This window comes from Leptonychotes weddellii, chromosome 8 (genome assembly GCF_054177405.1).
Source record: "Leptonychotes weddellii isolate Sample4059 chromosome 8, ASM5417740v2, whole genome shotgun sequence".
Classification (NCBI taxonomy): Eukaryota; Metazoa; Chordata; class Mammalia; order Carnivora; family Phocidae; genus Leptonychotes; species Leptonychotes weddellii.
The window spans coordinates 105,269,864-105,291,115 of NC_138376.1; the positions used below are offsets into that span (position 1 = coordinate 105,269,864).

The following is a 21,252-nucleotide window of genomic DNA, read 5'->3' on the forward strand; positions in this document are numbered from 1 at the left end:
TCAACTTTGCTTCTCAGAATAACTGAACAGAGAATTTGCTCCTCTCTTTGGGGACCCTTGTTCAGTCCAATCTTCTCATGATTTCTAGCCCCAGTGAGTGCATTTGATTCTTTCTGCTTTTCCCCCCTCTTCCTCACTGCTTTAGTCCTTCCAGAGCAGTATTCCTTTGCTCTAAGTCAAGAGCTGTGCAAAAATCTGCTCATCATCTTTGCTTCTCCTTGGGCCCCGGCTGCTCTTTTGGCTTAGGATTTTACCACCTGCATTTCAGATTAGGTCACCAAAAGACCTATCATCCTGAATCTTCCCACATGCTAAGTGTTTATTTGGGGATTACAGCAATATCTTCCTGAAGTTTAAATCACAGATTAGTAAGAGAAACTGAATCCCAGATTGCATTACTATAGCCCATGGGAATTTGTGAGAGGTGGAGTTTACCAGCATTAAAGAAACACGAGAGCAAACATTAATAGAATGTTAAATATACTTATGAGGACTTTGGCCAAATATAGTAATGATTTTCACAAAGGAACATACTGGTAGATAAAGACCTGCTTATTTCATCCTTCTATCCATAAAAATACCCAAATGCCTCGAGTGTAGAAATCGGCTGGCAGTCACAGCCCACAGGGGCTGAATTAAACCCACCTTTCACCCTCCACTCAACAATCAGCTATGTTTTATGAAGTTTAAAAATGTGACCTCAGCCTAGAAAGGTCATGAGCGCTGCTTGGGAAGAAGACAGCATATTGCTGTTTCTTGTTTTCTGGCACCAAGTATTACTTCCCAACGCAGGCGGCTCAAGAAGGGATGTGGTTATACAGAAAGTAGATTTCGGCTTGCATTCTTGTAATCTCACCCACCGAACATGTGAAATCTCAAAAACACAGTGACTTAAAAGCAAAAAGCTAAGCCACTCCTACTTTCGGAAGGTTACCACCCTAGAGATAGAGGTGAACCTTTAGTTTGGTTATGCCTTGACTGGAATCCCAATGATCATGGCACTTGGGCTCTAGCTCAATTTATGAAAACATCTTTGTTGTCTGATCTTAAAGTCACATTCATTTAACGTTAGTTCATCTTTTTCAGTGAGCCTCATACCTTCAAAGAAAGATTTTTACATGCATTTCCTCCCTCCATCCCTCCTCTCTTCTCCCCTTCCCTCTCTCCCTCATTCATTCAAGTATTCCCCAATTATTTAGCACCTGTCATGTTCCAGGTATGGTTCTAGGCACTGGTGCTACTGAGATAGTTAAGCCATGATCTGTGTTTTTGAAGATTTATAGTCTGGAGGAGGGGGGAAAGAGGAGTAGATGAAGCAGTAAGATGAGAGAGACCAGCTCTTCCTGAGGACGAGGGTTAGGGAGGTGTGAGGCCGGGAGACTCATGAGGACGTGCATCACACAGGACATTTCAGCTGTGTTCTGAAGTATGATTTCACCCAAGGAAGAAGAGGAAGGGCACACTAGACAGAGGAAATCATGCATAGGCATAGGGCTCTAAAAGGACAGAGGGTCAGGGTGGCTGCAACAGTGGCTGGAGGAAGGGAGGTAGAGGTCAAGCCGGGGATCACGGGCTCAAGGATCTAGGGTCCAGTCCCAGTGTAGGCTTCTGAAAAGTCAGCTCTGCATCCTCTGCCTTGAACATGCCCCTCCCAGGGCTCTGAGTGGTTCCTTCACATCATTCAGGCTCTGTTTCAACAACACCTTCTCGTAATTCTGTCCACTCCCTGGCTCTAGCCCACCTCTGCCCGATAACGTCTTATTTTTAATTCATGGTGCTTATCCTGACAGGGAGTCAATATTTATTTATTTGTCTGCTTGTTTATTGAGTGACATTCTTCTAAGACAACCAACAGATGCTATGCAAAAGAATGTCTACATGTTACCTATTTTTTCTGATTATGGGAGGCCTGTATTTAAATAAATCTGACTCATCAACCCATTAAAACAATGATAGAGAAAGCTTTTTTTTTTTTTTTCTGTAAACAATGAATTCCCCACCTTCTCTTCCCATGAAGCCATATGAACCCAGCGTTGAGCAGCAAGAGAGCTTACTCTGGGCAGGTGGGTCACTATCCTGTCAGTGAAAACATCTTAGGTACAGCATGCAGAATGGCAAGGACAGGGCAAGGCTCCTTCTTGGCCTCCAGAGGTTATAAATTATAGAAAGGAAAATTCTGTGGCAACAAGTGAATATCACTGCAGATTTATTTTCCCCCCTTGAATCTAGAAGTATTAAAAATCCTTTTGAAGAAAAATTAATCTTGGTAAAATACTATAAAAAGCCAAGGCACTGTATTCAATGATGATGTACAGTAAATTACCAGAACATTCATTATTCTTGGGTCTCGGGAAAAAGTACCCACTGAATGCGTCTTCAGTCTTACACAAATATTCTATTAGGTTTTGTTCAGGCCTCCATGCGTTTGTAGGTAGATGAGATAGAGCAGGGATGTTGGAGTGGGCTCTGAAGTAAGGGGAGAATGTGGCCCAGCAGGGGTGGGAGTTTCAGGCAGGTGTTTCAGCCAGGTGGAACCAGGGGTAGAGGCAGAGATGCAGGGAAGGGGACTGTGCTTATCAGAAGCAGCAAGGAGACCCACGTGGTGGAAGAGAAAGGGCACTAGAAGGTTCAGTTTGATCTCAGCGCTCCACTGCCCCATGCTTAATCTGCAGGAGTCCCTGATGATTCATCAGAAGACAGTTTTTCTCAAGTGACAGGGAAAAAGACAACTGTAAGAGTTAGGTGAAGAACATGAGTGAGAGAACAAAGACTATATTTTTGAGAATTTTATGAGACATGTCAACTCAAGGGAGCTGATGGTCCAGTACATGGATAAGATTTCCCTTTCCTCTTCCACCATGTCAGGAGAGTTACCCCAAGCCTCCTCCAAAGACTCTTTCTTAAGTGTATACATGGGCTTTCTCTTCAGATCCATTCTAGGTCTTGAAGCAAAGCTCCTTGCAGCTTCTCTAGCACCTTTGTAGTCTTCCTTTGAATCAGTGTTAGGACCAGAGGAAACTCAGATCTCAGTGCTGCAGTAGAAATTGATAGGAAGGCTCTTTGACTGGCTCTAGTTCTAGACTATTCAAGCTACCTGGCCCAGAGAAGGGGATCTTTGAGGGCTCCAGCCTGGCTCACTGGAGTTTTCTATTGGGGTCTGGGACCAGAGCCCTATCTAACAATCAAGAGATGCCTTGCCTGATTTCATTTTCTGAGTGCATACCTACCTCTGGGACCTCTCAAGGAAATAAGTTCCAGGGCAGGATTGTGGTATCCCTTAGGAACACAGCCAAATACATGTATAACATTCTCAGTTTCAACACAAGTTACAGGAAGAGAGTCAGGGATGGGTGTGTGGAGAACTAAGTTCAAGGGAGCTGTTTTAATATTGGGAAGCAGGAATTAATACAAGACCTGTCTACCTAGTCAGCACCACAGATCTGTGCAATGTTCATATGTTAACTATGAACTAAAACTTCATTAGACATGTTAATCAGAGAACTCATTTCATAGATCTTTTTATATCTTGAAATATCTGAATATACTTTAGATATGAAATCGAGAACGTAAAAATGAAATCATCAAAAGTGGTAAAGCAGTAATGAATACTACGGAAAAGTATTACAACTAAAGTAATAGTAAAGTAATAGTCTTTGCATCAATAATTGAAGCCTATTTTAATACAGGTGCCATTGTAAGACTTCTATTTTAAGTATTCAGTTTGAGTACATTAGGTTCTTCCGTAATTAAGGAGAAAATACTATTTTGATTTTATTTTCACCTACATATTCCGTAATTGAGTGTCATTATGTCACACTAAAATTTAAATAACTAATACTTTTAAATTATAATTTAAATTTAATTTAAAAATAAAATTTAATTAAATAAAATTTAAATAATTTAATAATCTCCCTGCATTTTAAAAGTACGTTTCTTTGCCCCGAAAAGTTTATTCTTGCCTAACATTTGAAAGCCCTACAAAAAAAAAATTACATAACGAAGCCTTGCAATTTTTCATTATTATCTTAATTTTTATCATTCATGCTGTTCCCATTATGTTTTTAAGAAGTCATAACTTTACATTTCATGAAAACTGAACCAAAATGGAAATTCTCTGATTTTATCCTGCATTTATAGCTTTCTGAGACATGCTTCTAGGACTCTAAGCTCCTAATAACAATAGTACCTTTTTGCTTTTCATTTAAAAAACCATGGGCTCTGCCCATCCTCCCAATTATTTTCACTTGGCATAGCACATAATTTTCATAGTCCGGATCCTTAGATTTTAGAAGTACCCCTTTTACCCCTCCCTTACCCAAGCTTTAGGAAAGTCAATAAAATAAAGACAGACTAGCAGGAAGCAATCGGCAAATTCGTAAATTAAGGATTTGTTTATAGTTTAATAATGTATAAATAATCAATCATTAGGCTTAAGTATATTCTTCTGCCTTGATTAAAACCATTCATCCTTTTGAGGAAAAAAACAGTGTTTGGAGTTTCTGCACATCTTATGTTCACAGTGGGAATCCTGTTCTTACCTATGTTTCTATGAAGTACAGCCTTTTGAAAATAAATTGTTCTGTACACAGTCTTATTTACTTGTTCATTCAATAAATATTGATTGAATAGGTATTATACAGCAGGCATTAGGCCAAACAATAGGGACAAAGACGAATAAGAAGTTGGTTCCTAAATGTGCCATATTTCCCACTGCTGAAAATAGGCAGGAATCAGTAACAAAAGTCCATACTGTAACTTAAGAATAACATAGTCCTGAATAGATCTTTCAAGAAGAAATTTCTTAAAGTAGTCTTTAACTAAAACTTTACTTAAAGCAGAAGTTTGGAACTTAAAATCTATCCATACACCCAACTATCCCCTATTTTCAAAGAACAGGTTCCACCTACTATTATCATGGGAAAAGTCTGCAGAACTTTGGAGGAGAAGTAAACATAAGCTAAAATAATATTTTTACATGTTTTAAGTTCTGGAGGCAAGCAACGCGTTTTTAAAATCTTCAGCTACTGTTTTCTGTATCTGAAAGGGCCAAACAAATGCAAGGAGCAAGGAGAGGGGGCTGCAGTCATTGCCTAACTTTTGAGCCTGCTCTGGAGGACACCAAGGCAAGTAGGATAGAATGCACATGGGACCATTCAACTGGTCCTCGGTCATCTTGTGGAAAAGCAAGAAAGCATTTTTAAAAGCTTAGCCACTGGGATATTTCAGTTGCAATACAATGGCACGAACATGCAAACTTATGCCTAAACAGCAAAGCATAGTCAGCAGCCAATAATATATATGATTGTCACCAGACTAATTTTTTCCCCCAAACCAATAAATGACTTAAAGGCAGTTAAGGCTAGTAAATCTTATACTAAATTTCAAGGTACATGTTACTTTACACATTGATTAGCTTTCCTTTTTAGCCAGGAGCAACGACTAGAACAAAAGGCAAACGATTTTCTGAATGAAGCTCTGACATGAGGTTTTTGCTCACGAAAATGATCAAATCGTCAACACACACATGTTCAATGAAATTTAAGGAATGGCATTATTTATTGATGTATTTATTCAAGAAATACTTATTGAGCGTTTATCACATGTGAGCACTAGGGACACAAAAATGAAAAAAAAAGCAGACCTTAATCAAGCTAAGAAAACTAATCACCCAACAGGGAGGTCAATCATAAAAATGCAGAAGCAAGCAGCTAGCACTCTGGGGACACAGAAGAGGGAACAGCTAAATGCCTGGTCGGGGACACTCTGAGGAGAGAAGGTGCACAGAACTGACCTAGAAGATGCAAAGGTCCCCCAGGATGTGTGAGAAGTGAAATCCAGGCAGGAAGGGAGAAGGAGCTTAGAAGAAATCAGTCTATTTTCCCAAATTCTTGGGTCCTACAACTATCATCACAGTAAAACTACAGAACTTACAAGGGGAAAATGGGAAAACAAACATAGGATGACATTTACACGCAAGAATGGAGAGATCCTCGAGCTTGATTTATTGGGGAAACAGGGGTCTGGGTCCAATCACAGGGCTTGTGAGAGGGGATGCCATGAGGCTGACGTCGCATGCTGTGCTCACAAGTTGAGTTTCCTCCTCGAGTTGGTCAGAAACCCTGGAAAACTGTACTGATTAGAAAGTCATTTCTTAGCAACTACTCAGCACAAAGGAGAAGCGATGGAAAAGGAGGTAAGAACGGTGAGCCGCTAAATGGCCCTCTGGAGAGCGAAAGCAGATACAATAAATGCCTTGCGGGAAGACTGGCTCAGCTGGCAGCAATTCAACCAAAATTTAAAGACTAATAGGATGTCTCCATTGCCCAATAACTTTGCCAATAACTTAACTTTGCCTCTTTAAATTTAAAAGCCATGACCCATAAAGATAGTACAAAACAAAGACTTTTTGTTTCCAATGTCAGCAGACAACAACACTGTCAGTTTGCAACAAGGGACAAAAATAAGAAAGAAAAATCTATACTGATGGTCCAGCCAGGGAAAAGTTAGAAGAAAGAAACAGAGCAGTAAGTAGAGAAGGGACTGGGTATGGGGATAAGCAAACAGAACGACAGAGCTCCTGACTTTGTGCATTTAAAGCTGGAAACTTTTTGTTTGCCAAGTAGAAGAACCAATGCTTTTTCCAAATATAAATAGTACATTGGATGGGACACCCAGCCAAGAACTGTCTGCTGATGTTTGCACATGACTCTCAGGTGTTCTCTGGGCAAAGTTCAGGCAGAGAGGTTGGCTCACATTCCTCATGGGTTCAGCCATTCACGGACAGTACCAGAAATAAGATACAGAGTGTGAGCGGGTAAGGTGGGAGGAGGGCTTAGATTAGGTAAAATACAAAAATAAGAGTAAACTTCCCACTGGAGTTTCTAAAGCCAAGTAGAATTAAAGGTGGGGGGGGGCGGGGAAGAATCAAGGAATTATATAAGAGAAAGTACCTCCTGTACTCTGTCTTTATCTCTTTGGAAACTTGAATGCTGGCTGCAAATCCCTCTAGGGATAGGCAGGTTGCCTGCAGATTAAACCAGTCATGAACCACATGCTCATGTTTTCACTTGGCCCTGGGAAAGGCCACTGGGCCTTCCCCCTCCCAGCCTCCTGAGGTCTCCTGGCTAACCTGCCTGGTCCTCTCTGCGGACCTCCTTCTTCCACTGCTTCACCCTCTACACAGCTGGAGGGGAAAAAATGTCAAAATTCTTGTCCATTCCCAAGGCTGAGATGGGGTAGTGAGTCCTGGATGCATGCTGATTTGTATAGCTTTTAAAAAGGCAACGATCTCCACTTCCTTGCATAACTAGTCGGTGAAGATGAAGTCTTCGATGTCTAAACAAGATTTTCACAAAATTGTTCATTGCCTTCTCCACTTCGAGCACCAGCTAGCCAATGTTTAGCTGTCCTATCCCTGTTTAACCATCTAATCCCAAAGGGCCCCAATGTGTGGGGAAACAAGTCAGCTTTCAAGCTGATGTTCTTCTGATAGACAGCAAAGAGTGTCAGGACAGTATTTTGACAGTAAATTTCTACGAGCCCTATCTGTGGAAACGGAAAATTTAGAGAGGAAAAACATTTTTTCCATGTAAAGTGTACTCTTGCTGAATCTATTCAGGTACCTTCTGTTTTGAGTTTTAATTGCTTCTTTCTCAAAATCGAATGACTCTCCTCAGGGCCCAGGCCTCAGTTTCTCTCCACGACTTAGCTATGAAATGGGAGCAAAGCAGAGAGCAACTGACTTGTATTCCTTACTCCTCTGTATGCACTTGCCTACTCCTTCCCCCATTGAGTTCTCCACTTCCCTCGAGTCTAAGTTGGCACTGGGACTGCTTTGACCAATAGAATGATGCAAACGTAATATTCTGAGGATTTTGAAAGCAAACACATGAGAACGGAGAGCTTTCACATCAGTCTTCTTGGAACTCTTATCCACAGACATTCTCTCTCAGAACCCAAACACCCTGTGAGAAGTCCAACCTAGCCATGTGGGGAGGCCATAGGAGAAGAACTGAGGCTCCCACACATTAGCCCATACCAGCATCTGCTGATGGGAATGAACCTTCCCAGACATTCCAAACCAGTTCAGAGCCTGGATGACTGCAGACCCAACCAACTTCACGTGAAATGGAAGAACCACCCAGCTGAACCTAGTCAACCCCCTGAGCTGTGAGAGATAGTAACAGGTTGTTGTTTCAAGCCCCTGGGTTTTGTAGAGTTAGTCATGCAGCAACAGGGAAATGAAACATGGACTTCTCAAAATAGGAAGTCAATACTGTGACTATATAAATGTAGGCCAAGCACCTACTGTGTGCCTAATCCTTTCAGATTTATTTTCTCAGTGAATCCTCAAAACCATGGTAAAATACAGGCTTTCTCATTGCAGAAAGGATATGTGAGGCAGGACTCTAAAGCATGTGTTCGTCCCTCCACAGCTCAGCTGCTGAGCCGTGTGGACTCCAAGGGGTTACCCCTCAGCTCTCCACAAATCTGTCTCTGTGGGCCCCACTCTTGCCACATACCCGCTTCCAGGATTGCATGCTTCTATCATCCTGCCACCAAATACCCAGGCAGTGGGGAGCTTCTGAAATAGTATCGTAACAAAAAAGTCAGAATTCATCATTTTTTTTTCAGAATTCATCATTTCATTCCGCCCTTCAAAAATCAAATGTATGAGGCAATTTGGCAACATAATAAAAGCACATCTAAACGCCTCTTGGTAGATTGATGCATCAGATAAAGTGCTGGATTAAACAGCCTCTACAGTCCTTTGTATTCCAACAGTCTCTGACCTGCCAGGCACCGTGCAAAGCTCCTTACTTGCATGACCCCATTTAACCCTCTCGACGGGCCCAGAAGGCAGTGACTGCTTTGCTCTCTGTCTTTGGCTTGGGAAAACCACGGCAGAGAGAAGAGCACAGATTTAGGAAGTGGCAGTGCCAAGACTCAAACACAGAGGTCTGTTGGAGCCACAGTCCATATTTTGATCATCACAACAAACGGCTTCCCTCCCTTCCCTAGGAAGACGTGATTTTGTTTTTTTTTTTCTGGTTCTCTGATCAGTGGAGATATAAATAAATCCCCAGTGTGAAGAGGCTCAGATTCTCCATATTCCAAGAAATGGTCCCTTTCCTGCAGAGCCATCCCGGCTGCACCGCTGGTCATGAGGTGGGCAAGAATCTATCTGGTCCAGCGTCAAACCACGGAAGCTGCAGGTGAGGCCAGGACCCAAGCCAGCCCCCACCCCCAGCTCCCCACACTGGGGAGTGAGAGCCGTCGGAGGCTGGCCGCATGAACACCTCACCTGCAAATCCAAACCCACTGTTCTGCGAGATACGTTTCTAGGTCGAAGCGCTGGTTTACCTTTCAGAACAAGGCCAAGTCATCACTTGGCAAAGAACTGTCCACAAGCTGGACCTCTGGGATCACTTCACAATTTAGAAACAAAAATAGCTGAGCACTGTGGATCTCATCGCCCAGTGGGTCACTGTGGTGCTCTTCCACACCTGCTTTCCCTCAACTCACCTGTGGTAAGGGACAGACTGGTAAGTTATCTGGGGTGTTTTGATTCATTTCCTTCATTACCAGACACGGCAGCCAACAACTGGGTTTTAGGGCATGAGGTTGTAGGAGATCTGGCTCAACAAAATTGGACAGGTCAGAATTTGTGATTGGGGACAGAGGTCACTGAAATATCTATAGAAGAAAGAGCAAGTCAATGTGATGACCCAAGTAAAGATAACATTTCTGAGGTTTCAAAGCAAATCAAGACCATACCAGAAAATTTAAATCTATAATAAACTCCATGTCCTTATCTAATACCTTAACACTGAGATATTGAATCTGCAAAACACAGAGTGCTAAACCACTTTCGCCCTGGAAATATTTATAGACTGGGCCTAATTTCAGAAAGAGCTTCAACAGCTAAGTATGCTACAGGCAAATTAACTTTTCAGTAAATTTTTTTCATATAAAAATCAGATTTTCTATGTTTTGTGTAAGAAACCAAATCACAAGAAACAAGTTTATCACCATAATAATCCTTTAGAGAAACATTTTGAATTTTCATATTTAAATATTTAAGTTTTAGGGAATAAGCAGACAAAGGTAAGTAGTGATTCTCATTTATTCTGAAGTCACACTCTACTAACATTGATAATTCTGGTAAGTATCAAACTCACTGGAAGGAAGGAAGAAAGGAAGTAAGGGAGGAAGGAAAAGAGGAAGGAGAGAAAGAAAGGAAGGAAGGAAGGGAGGGATGGAAGAAGGAAGTGAAATCTACCCATTCCTAAGTGTGATAAATGACAATAAATGCCCCAAACCTGGAAACTCTGTAGTCGTGGTACACTGAGCAGTTCAATAGCCAAAAAATAAGAAGCAAAAGTCGAGGCCAATTGTCATGAAAGCCAAGAAATGCAAAAGAAACAGAAGGAAAAAATTTTAATGAGAAAGTAAAGAGTATTGGGGACAGTTAAAAATAGGAAGAAGACCCAACTGTCCTTTTTGCAGAAATTACAAGCCTACAACTCATATGGAAATACAAGGTAAGCAAAACAGCTAAAGCAGTCTTTAAAAAGAACAAAGTTGGAGGTCTCATGTTTCCTTTATTTCCCTTCCGAAACTTAATACAAAGTTGAAGTAATCAAGACTATGTGGTCCTGGCATAAGGATAAACATAGAGATCAATGGAATTGAGAAATAAACTCATACAGTTATCGTCAATTGATTTTTGACAAGGGTGCCAAAGAAACTTCAGTAGTGAAAGAAGAAATGGTCTTTTCAACAAATGGTGCTGAGACAACTGGACATCCACGTGCAAAAGAATTGAAGACGGACCCCTGCCTCACATGATACGTACAAATCAATTCAAAATGGATCAATGTCCTATATTCAAGAGTGAAAACTATAAAACTCCTAGAAGAAAGCACAGGTATAAATCTTCATGACCTCACCATTGGGCAGTGGTTTCTTATATAAGACATCAGAAATATAAGCAACCAAAGAAAACATAAACAAAGTGGATTTCATCAGAATTAAAACTCTTTGCGTTTCGAAGGACACTTAGCAAACTAGTAAAGAAAACGAAAAAAAAAAAAAAACAAAAACCCACCAAATAGAAGGAATATTTACAAATCAGATATCTAATAAGGGACTTATATGTGGAATATGTAGAATATGTAAAGAACTATTACAACTCAACAATAAAGGAAAATTTTTTTATTTGAATATAGTTGACATACAGTGTTACATTATTTCAGATGTAGAACACAGTGAATCAACTTCTAAGTTACGCTATGCTCACCACAAAATGTTGCTCCCATCTGTCACCACACAATGCTAATTCCTAATATGTATACAATTCATGATTATCTTGAAGGAATCTAGAGCAGGTTTCTGGTTTTGAAAACTGAGTGCCACGTAATGAGATGTTAAGGAGAGGAGGAGACCAGGTTCTCTAGGGAAACGAGTTGGAAGTACTGGTCTGACAGCCCGAGTGTGATGTACAGCAGATGTTACGCTACAGCTTCACAGGGGGAGGGGGTAAGTCCTGGGCTAAAAAGACAAGCTCAGGAGACATCTGACCCCAAAAAAGGGCCTTTTTGTTCACTGCACATGAACAAAGGAAAGAAACCTAGCTGGTCTGCTGCTAGAAAACCATACAATTAACTTAACTATGCTAGTCTTTTTATTATTGTATTTCCCCTTATTATTACTATGATCAAAGAAGATTCTGTACTATCTCAATATGTTCTCTCTGGAAATGCTCTTTTAGAAAATTCAAGTTTCACTCTGAGAACTGATTTTCAAGATAAGTTGTCAAAGGTTTGGCTCTGTAATGGTCTCCTATTCTAAAAAAGGGGGCAGTCCTCAAAGTCATCCTTGAATATACAAAAGTTTTCTAGGCCAATGTGTCCCTTCTCTCTTCCACTTCGGTAAATGTGGCGCTTAAGACTCCCTCTGAAAGGGGGGTGTCAGCAGGAACATCAGCCAATACTGTGTTCCCTCTGAATGCAGGATGTATAAAAGATAAGGCCCAAGGGAGGTGATTTCAAGTTAAGCCAGTAAAACAACAGTAACTCCTCAGATAAGATTCTTTTGAGGAGCAGGGGGCTTCTTTGGGAATGGACAGACAATGAGTACAAATGAACGCAGACATATGGTAGGGAGAGTAACTTCAGATGAACCCAAGGTTTGTTCTACTGACCTACTCAGAGCAGTCCTCCTCTTGGGAGTGGTTTGGAACCCAAGGTGAGGAAAGCCTAAAAAGGAACCAAGAGTTTTTTTTAGAAGGCTTTCCACTGGAAGTTTACAAAGGGAGATGGCGCTCAGCAAAAAGACCTCCTTTAAGAAAGGCACATTTGTACTTCTAAGTGGCCAGTGTTACAAGCAATGAAGTGTTTCAAGGGGCTGACAAAACAATAAAAGCATTGTTGGTCCCAGGTCTTATTCTGTAGTTTCAAAAGCCCATGAGATCTGGCCCCTCGAGACGGACGAACGAGAGACTTCCCTAGCCTGACCTAGCCATTGGCTTAGGGAACACCTTTACTTCCTGAGCAAGTCTTACACTTCTGTAAACTGAGTTCAACCAGTAAAGAACCCCTCCCATGAGCACCATTACTGTGAATTCAAATTGGCCTAAGTCACAGAATAAGGAACAGCAAGTCTATTTTCAGCTAATTCCAGCTAGCAAGAAAACACGGACCTTTACAAAAAGCCATGCTCCGAAAGTTCTTTCTGGAAGAAAGGGGTTTGGAATTTGTATTCCACGTTCCCACAGAAGCGATGATGAGTAATATCTGAGAGCACAAAGGCTTCCTGACGGTGGCCTGTCTCTGAGGCACAAATATCTACAGCAGGCCCAGGCCCAGGTGCCCTCTTCTGGGAGCAGGACTGCCTTCTCGTTCTACTTCTCCGACCACCACATTTCTTCAAATAATCCTCTTCATTATGTGCCTCCCGCTGTTCACTCAAGACACTATCCTCACAGCTACCAGCACCTACCTGCTTTCTTAAAACTGCTCTGAAAAAAGTTATCAGGGCCCTTCTAACCACCTCATTCAGTTATTTCTCTGAAACAGTTTGCTTTACTGACCCGAAGGCCCTCCTCAGGCCACTTTCAGGGAGTTCACTCTCCTTTTCTCTCTCTCCCTCTTGGAACTCTCCCCGACCTGTGGCCCAACCTCCTGACCATTTCTCTTTCTCACTAGTTGATGCCTTCTTCTGTCCATCTTTAATGCTGGTGTTTTTTTTGGTTCCATAATAGGCTCTCTTTTTGTTCTACCTCTTTCTTAGGGGAAGACTCACTCCTGTAATTTAAAATGCCTGGCACATAATAAGTGGTTTCACTGTTACCCTTCAGACCTGATTCAAATGTCACCTCCTGTCCAAGGCCTTAATGTCTTAGCCAGCCTCCTCCACACTCCCTTCCTTCCCCAGAAGAATCCTGTCATTTGTGTTCTCCAAGCACATCCTATAAACCTCCGGTTTCACGATCAGCACAACCTACTCTATGGTTATAGGCTGGTCTCCTGCACTAGACTGTGAGTTCCCCAAGGGAAGAGTTGATTTCATTGAATTCACAATGAAGCACACATCTACAGGTCAAGCACGGACACAGAAGACCTGGGGGATGTCAGGATCCATAAAAGGTGATCTTTGCCATTTAGGAGCTTAACTCACAGTTAAGTAGGAAAGGCAGACATCAAAACCAATTAGTAAACACCAGGAGGAGAAAGTGCAATATTCCCTAGTTCAACCCATCAATATGTATCAAGTGCCTATTATAAGCCAAGTACGATATTAGGTACTAGAGATACAGGATAAACAAGACAGACAGGGAAAGGAAATGTGGAATTACATTTTAATAATCCCTTAAATATCCCGGAACTGCTTCTTCTACGTCAGACCTTTCAAACGAGGGATTTCTCATTATCCTACAACATTGGACTTGACTTTTTTAGTTGTTCCTTCTTAGTCATTTCACATATGATGCAAGATTCATGGAGTAATACCCTTTTTTAATATCCCCCGAAGAATCAAGTATGCATTGAATACTGCATCTTCAAGCAAATCGAGGTTTATTTAATAGCTTTTAAGAGGTTATTTTAATAATAAATTATATGTTAAAAAAAAAAGATCGTAGGAAGGGAAAAATGAATGGGGGGAATCGGAGGGGGAGATGAACCATGAGAGACTATGGACTCTGAGAAACAAACTGAGGGTTCTAGAGGGGAGGGGGGTAGAGGGATGGGTTAGCCTGGTGATGGGTATTAAAGAGGGCATGTACTGAATGGAGCACTGGGTGTTATACGCAAACAATGAATCATGGAACACTACATCAAAAACTAATGATGTAATGTATGGTGATTAACATAACATAATAAAATAAAAAAAGAGGTTATTTTAGGAGATAGTAGGTGCTACCAACATAAACATGCAATAAAAAATTATGCGGATCTTAAAAGGAGGATAACAAATAGAAGGATAATAGTTCCATGATTATTCTTAGCTTAAATGAATAAGAATGTTAAGCTTAAACTCATAAATAACCAAGCAATATTCTGGATGCAGGAAGGAATTTCCCTGGTGACCCCATATCAGGTACACACTTGGGCCTTAAAGTTGGGCAATACTTCCTTCTATTGCTAAAGGGGACAGTTACAAGTCTTGAAAAGGTAATTCTCATAGACTAGCCATAAAGTCATCAGAAGCTTCTAAGCCAGTCCAGATCTTAAATTGAGCTTCCAGCATTTCGATCAGGTAACTAAAAACTGAAAGCAGATTAAGGCCTTGGACTCTCCAATCATAGCTTATTTCTCCTTTAATGCTCTCAGAAAATCTTCTCAAATTAAGTGTGGCTTATCCTCTGGCACAGCCGTCTGTTTAGGTAACATGTTCTTATTCCCCTGAGAAATAAACCAAGGAGAACAAACCAAAAAAAAAAAAAAGTGGTATTTGAAAATAGAAAAATCATGGTTACTTCATATCTCTGCCTCTGCAAACTTATTCCAATGTACCTAATGATATTTTTTTAGAAGAGAGCCCAAGTCTATTACATAGCAGTGGTCTGGGAAAATCAAGGCATGACAACATATAAATATCACAGGGTAATTTTGCTTCAAAATTCCCAGTGTCACAACACAGTGGCAAGAGCTCTCTTGCTTCTGGAACCACTTGAGGATGGCATCTGGACCTTCCTGGCCTTCTCCAGAGTTCAAATGAATGGAACTATGTCATGAGAATGAGCTATGAGACTGGGTAATCAAAAGATTATCCATCAAGAAGAATTTTCACTATATACTCAACAAGATGAAACCTGCTTCTTTACACATATCTGACCAAATGCAGAGTCCTGAGCTCCATGCAGCTTTGGAAAGTATGAGGCTGTGCTTTCCCATTACTTACTTATATTTCACCAAACAGTGAAGACATGTGTCAACGATGGAGGCAAACCAGGGAGAGAGAGCAATATCTTAATTCTAGTTCTAAGTGTATAAAGTGATTTGGCTGAAGTAGAAGAGTGTCTCTCTTAGGATAACAAGGTTTTACCTTCTCAAAGATCTCATAAATGGGCACAAATGAGCCATAGGTAATGACGATTATACACGTAGTCATAAAACTCCATGAAGGTTACTTAAGCTCAGTCACCTACAAATTCTTGTTGGGAGTTGTCTGCCTTTTTCCTCCCTTAATGTTGCCTTCAACAAAAGAATCAAGAACAGGAGGATCCTGTCTGGACTTTTAAACTTCCCATAAACCCATTCCCTAGCCCTGTCATTAATGAGCCCTGATGAATATTTACATGTTAGCAGCTTTTAAATGCTCCTGCAATTTGTCTTCTTAATTAATGTATCTTTGCATCTAATTCATTTCTTCAAAAGAATCCAAAAAGTGAACATTGTGAACATACTATGTTTATGATAAGGATGAGTTTTTGTCACTTATACCTTAGTGTGACACAAATTAATCAAAATTAACACTTCGCACTGGGCCACTCATTTGAATACATGATAAGTGGACTAGTAAACACTAACAAAATATTCCTAGAAATTAAATGTTAAGTTAAAAGCATAAATGAATGCAAAGATTTCACAATGCTGACAACCCTTAATTTCAGACTTTGGAAACAATGCAGATCTCCTGGTTGACATTTTAATAAACACAGCAGTATCAGTCCTCGGGTAACCCACTCATGTGTCATATTCAATGATTAAATGAATTTTCTACACTACACTGATTTTATAAAGGAAAAGAAGAGTCTAAGGTTTTGTTAAAAGTCTAAGCTAGCATTTCCTTTCCAATTTTATTTCAGATTTACCAACTGCCAGTGTACTTTAAGCACATAAAATATTGGCAGCACTAAGTTGCTTGGCAAGAAAGGTCAAGCCAACTATTCTTGTCATAACTCACGTGTAAACTACCACATTGTCCTCTAATTTCACTAGGTCAAGCCAAGCAACTTGTACCCCAACCATGCTTTGCAACTACTTATACACACATACATATACATAAAGTGTTAAAGCTAGATTCCCTACCTCTGTTGATGGTCTACAAACCTTTTCTTAACTCTGATTGTATATAAACAGTAAGCGCTGGGCCAGTGTATCTGGGAAACTGTCCAGGAGTTCCTTTTGAAAAACTAAAATCCTACTGTCCAGTCCTGAATAGCTGAATTTTCACTCAACCAACCAAAGCTAGAATCCCAAGACCCAATTCCTAAAAATCTAGGAATTGTTGTCTTGGTAGAACTAACATATACCAACTGTATGAATGCAACTCACAAATAATTACAAAAGTTATATAAAGTATTAATTCAAAAATATTGCTTAGAATCTTCAAAGGTAGCCCAGATTTCAACCCTAGTCATTTCGTATATATGCCATAATACAGATATGGTTCTGTATCAACAGTGTCTCCAATACATACCTGCTTTTATTATCTAAAGGAATTTCATTTATTATCCTCATTCTGGCCCAGCCACTCAATAACTTGGCATTCAGGGGCGCCTGGGTGGCTCAGTTGGTTAAGCGACTGCCTTCGGCTCAGGTCATGATCCTGGAGTCCCTGGATCGAGTCCCACATCGGGCTCCCTGCTCGGCAGGGAGTCTGCTTCTCCCTCTGACCCTCTCATGCTCTATCTCATTCTCTGTCTCAAATAAATAAATAAAATCTTTAAAAAAAAATAATAACTTGGCATTCAGGTTGACTATTTTCTGTCAACCAAGCACCATATACTCCAGGCATCATCAACAAGCAAGTAATACAATTTTATTATCAACTATAGGCCTAAAGAATACGAAGTTGAAATTATGCTTTTGGCATATTTCAATTATCTAAAACATCCTACATTTTTTTTTCACAAAATAAGAAGACTAATACAAGGAGAATTTAAATACAGATCAAATTCCACTACTGGAAAAACAATATATAAGAAAAAAGGCTCCAAGTCTCAGGCGATAAGTCAGCTTGCTTCCATAAGAGTCAGTATAAAGGGTGCCTGGGTGGCTCAGTTGGTTAAGCGACTGCCTTCGGCTCAGGTCATGATCCTGGAGTCCCTGGATCGAGTCCCGCATCGGGCTCCTTGCTCAGCGAGGAGTCTGTTTCTCCCTCTGACCCTCCTCCCTCTCATGCTCTCTCTCTCTCAAATAAATAAATAAAATCTTTAAAAAAAAATTAAAATAAATTTTAAAAAAAGTCAGTATAAAAAAATTCTTCACTAAAGAATTCTAATACTCCCTTGGAATTCAATTTAATGAGATTTTACCAATATTTACAAAAGATCTTAAAGGTGTTTAATAAAATCTGTAATTTTCAGTATGATACTGATTTCATATAAAAATAAAGTAGGGAACCTAACTCAGTTTACAACTGTGTAAGATTTTTATTTTCAATGCATTCCCACATATACTATAGTAGTAATAAACATTGTTCTCATGTATACTGTTCAATGAAATCTCCCACATTATGAAGTCCTCTTGGATTTTTCACTTATTTACTACTTAGAGCACCACTATGCATCTGGTTGGCTCCCAATAATTATTCATTAAATTGTTGCATTTAGTGGGTAGGCTGTAAGATCATAAAAGGCAGAAATTGTATTCTTTTAACCTAATTTTTTACAGACCTTAGAAAGAAATCTTGCAGATTTTAAGTAGTCAACAAATGATTACTGATGAGAAGACTGTACTCATGGGATTAATAATAATTTAAATGTTTTCAAATAGTTTATTTCTGTGGGACAGGAGAGCAGAGTTATAAATGAATAGACTCTGGAATCAGTCTCAGGTTCAAAACTTGGCTCTGCCCCTCAGTGGCATGTGACACTGGGAAAGTTGATAATCCTTGCAGGGTCTCAGTTTCCCTGTATATAAAATTGATCCCCTGATGCTATTTGCCTTATAAAAGTGTTACAGAGATTGAAAATGATCAGGTATGTAGTGACTGGCACAGAGACCCAGTGCACCGTAATGCATGATGCCTATTCGGGTATGACGCCTTAAATTACAAGACCAGAGTAAGATATCTGGCATGTGGAATTTTACAGCCTTTTGCCAGCCCTCTAAAATATTACAAGGACCTTCTGTCCTCCAAAAACTAAACCTATTTGGAGCGGTCTGGATTACTGAAGTTCCCATGAGTAATGATGATGATTTCCTACTAGAAGAAGGAGACTGGATTTGCAGACACTGCAAGCATCACGCTGGTGTATTTCAGACTTGGTTCTGGCCACAGGGTTTATACCTCTTATCACATCCCAAACCTAGGTGACCAATACCCTAATATCCAATTTTTATATGTTTCCTGACTTGAAACAACTACGATCAGGAGCCCTGGCTTAAAAGGGGGATTCTGGGACCTTCTTGGGGCAATCACTGCTTCAGATAGCAGAGCAGCTGAGAAAAGAAGACAACAGGCCCCTCTAAGTCAGGTTGCATAAGTACTTGAGGAGACCACAGGCATAGAGCCTGCTGAGAACGACTAGCCTGCTGAGAATGACCAGCCTTCTGTGAAGAGAAGTTGTCGAGGACTTGGAAATGGGTAAAAGAGAATACTGGGTATCCTTTCAGTAGAGGGCTGGTTTTCTGCAGCACATCCTGTGGGAACTACCTGATTTTAAAAGGATGCGCACCTCTGATTTGTCTGTGAGGCAGGAGTCCATTTTACAAGGCTATTGGGATAAACATTAAGTTGTGCAGAATCAGTAGCAATGCAAATAATTCTTGTCCCCAGCAATACAAGTGATTATTGTTCGGTAGAGATACAACTGATTTCCATCCCATAGAAAAGAACACTCCAACATTTACACTCACAGATTTGCCTTACGGAACATTGGTCAGTTTTGTATCTATCAGCAAGTTCATTCCAGCATTCCTGACTGTATGTGTGTATAATATCTGCTCTTCAAATTCTCCTTTAACTGATTCGAATATCTTACTGGTTTTCTCATTAAATAATGAGTTAATTAAATATTGGACATATATTTGCAGAAAGCCCGGATTTCAGATTTTTGAAAATTACAATTTAGCGCTTCTGGTAAAGGAAGCACTCTTCCCAGCAAGGTCAACTGATGTGGCAGAAAGGGGTTTTTAGTTTTGTCCAGACCGATTTAATTCTCTAAAAGGGACAGAGAAGTGAAACAAATGTCAAAATGTTTAACAGCTACTGTATTTAGGTAGTGAATGAATGAGTGCTGTAAACTACTTATGTACTTTCTTTATGACTGAAATGTTTCATCACTTCATTTTTAAAGTATTTTTTTTTCTACTTACTATTACAGGTTTATTATACAGGATACAAATGAAAAGCCAGAAAACAAGGTACAGAACTATTTTTAGAAAGAACTAGTTGGGTGGGAAGGAACGGGAGTACAGGTAGCTCCTCCTGACCTCTTCCTTAGCATCACTTTTCCCACGGAAACAAATACATGTGATAAGCTTCTATTCTCCTGCAGACTTACACCTGTTTCTCTTCCGTGATTCTTCAGCGCATCCATCATAGTAAGAGGCGCATTAAAGCAATTGATAAATGTTCATGGAATTGAATTACCGAGAATATCTGCTCTAACATTAGAGGAAAGTGACTCGGACTCAGGAGGCTGAATTTCTCAGGGAACCAAGGAAAGAAACTGTCCCATACTATGTTGTAAACCCAGCTCTCGGGTTCCCTCGAGAGAAAGGCTTGTTTTGGTCTACACTTGGCAAGTCCCTCTGACGATCCATGCCCAGAAAATAGCATAACAGTTACCTGGAGGAAGCCCAATTGATAGGTCCAGCCGAAGCAACTGGCAACCAGGACTCAGCCCAGGCGGTATTGATAAAGAGATGTCAAAGGCAGCTTTCTGATGGGTTATTTTACAAGATTATTAACAAGAAGTCACTGAAATTTGTTAACAAGAGGTGTCCAGGAGTTACATCTCACTCCCATGACTCTTCTTCATAATAATCCTACCAACATGGACCAAGATGTTAGCACCGATCCTTTTCAATAGCAAATGTGCTTGGAAATGCTCTTCACTGCAGGAGGAATGTATGGCATAGTGGAAAAACTACCTCAATTTGGAAGTCACAAGACCCGACTTTGACTCCTACTCAACCACGTGATTTATTCTGGCCAAATCACAGACCCTCTCCAACGAGGCGCTGCCTCAACTGCAAAATCCAGGTACTTACTTGGCCACATCGATTTATTCTATAGAGCTAATAAGATGATCAAAAGAGGATGACACTGCACAGGACAACATATATTTATATTATCATTCTGATCTAGCCAAATAAAATCACCTGTACCCCAACATAACCAAACTATAAAGTGGGCAATACCTAGCTGGAGTTATAAAAGCATGGCCCCTGTGCATTAGGAACACACTGTTTCTGCTGGCTGCCTTGGCTATAAGCTGATATTTGTCAATCAACATGTTAGAAAAATTAAATGTGACATGAAGAGGTACCTGACATGCAATAGTCTGCCTTGACTCCTTCTCCCTGGATGATTTTTTTTCTCATAAGAAATAGGGGTAACCAAGATTTTTATTTTTATTTATTTATTTATTTATTTGAGAGAGAATGAGAGAGAGAGAGAGAGAGCATGAGCAGGGGGAAGGGTCAGAGAGAGAAGCAGACTCCCCACTGAGCAGGGAGCCCAATGCAGGGCTCCATCCCAGGACTCCAGGATCATGACCTGAGCCGAAGGCAGTCACTTAACCAACTGAGCCACCCAGGCGCCCAGGGTAACCAAGATTTTTAAAGGAGAATG

General features: G+C 40.4%; 1 protein-coding gene and 1 long non-coding RNA gene across 3 annotated transcripts in view; both read right to left on the reverse strand.

The window, feature by feature from the left end:
• MAP3K5 (mitogen-activated protein kinase kinase kinase 5) overlaps positions 1-21,252 on the reverse strand; it is a 195,075-nt gene that overhangs the window by 165,321 nt on the left and 8,502 nt on the right. The window lies entirely within an intron of this gene.
• On the reverse strand, positions 10,513-17,485 carry LOC145723118 (uncharacterized). The gene is made up of 2 exons (XR_014147966.1): positions 17,208-17,485; positions 10,513-17,006 (listed from the first exon to the last, which is right to left on the reverse strand). It is a non-coding gene; the product is annotated as an uncharacterized LOC145723118 (long non-coding RNA).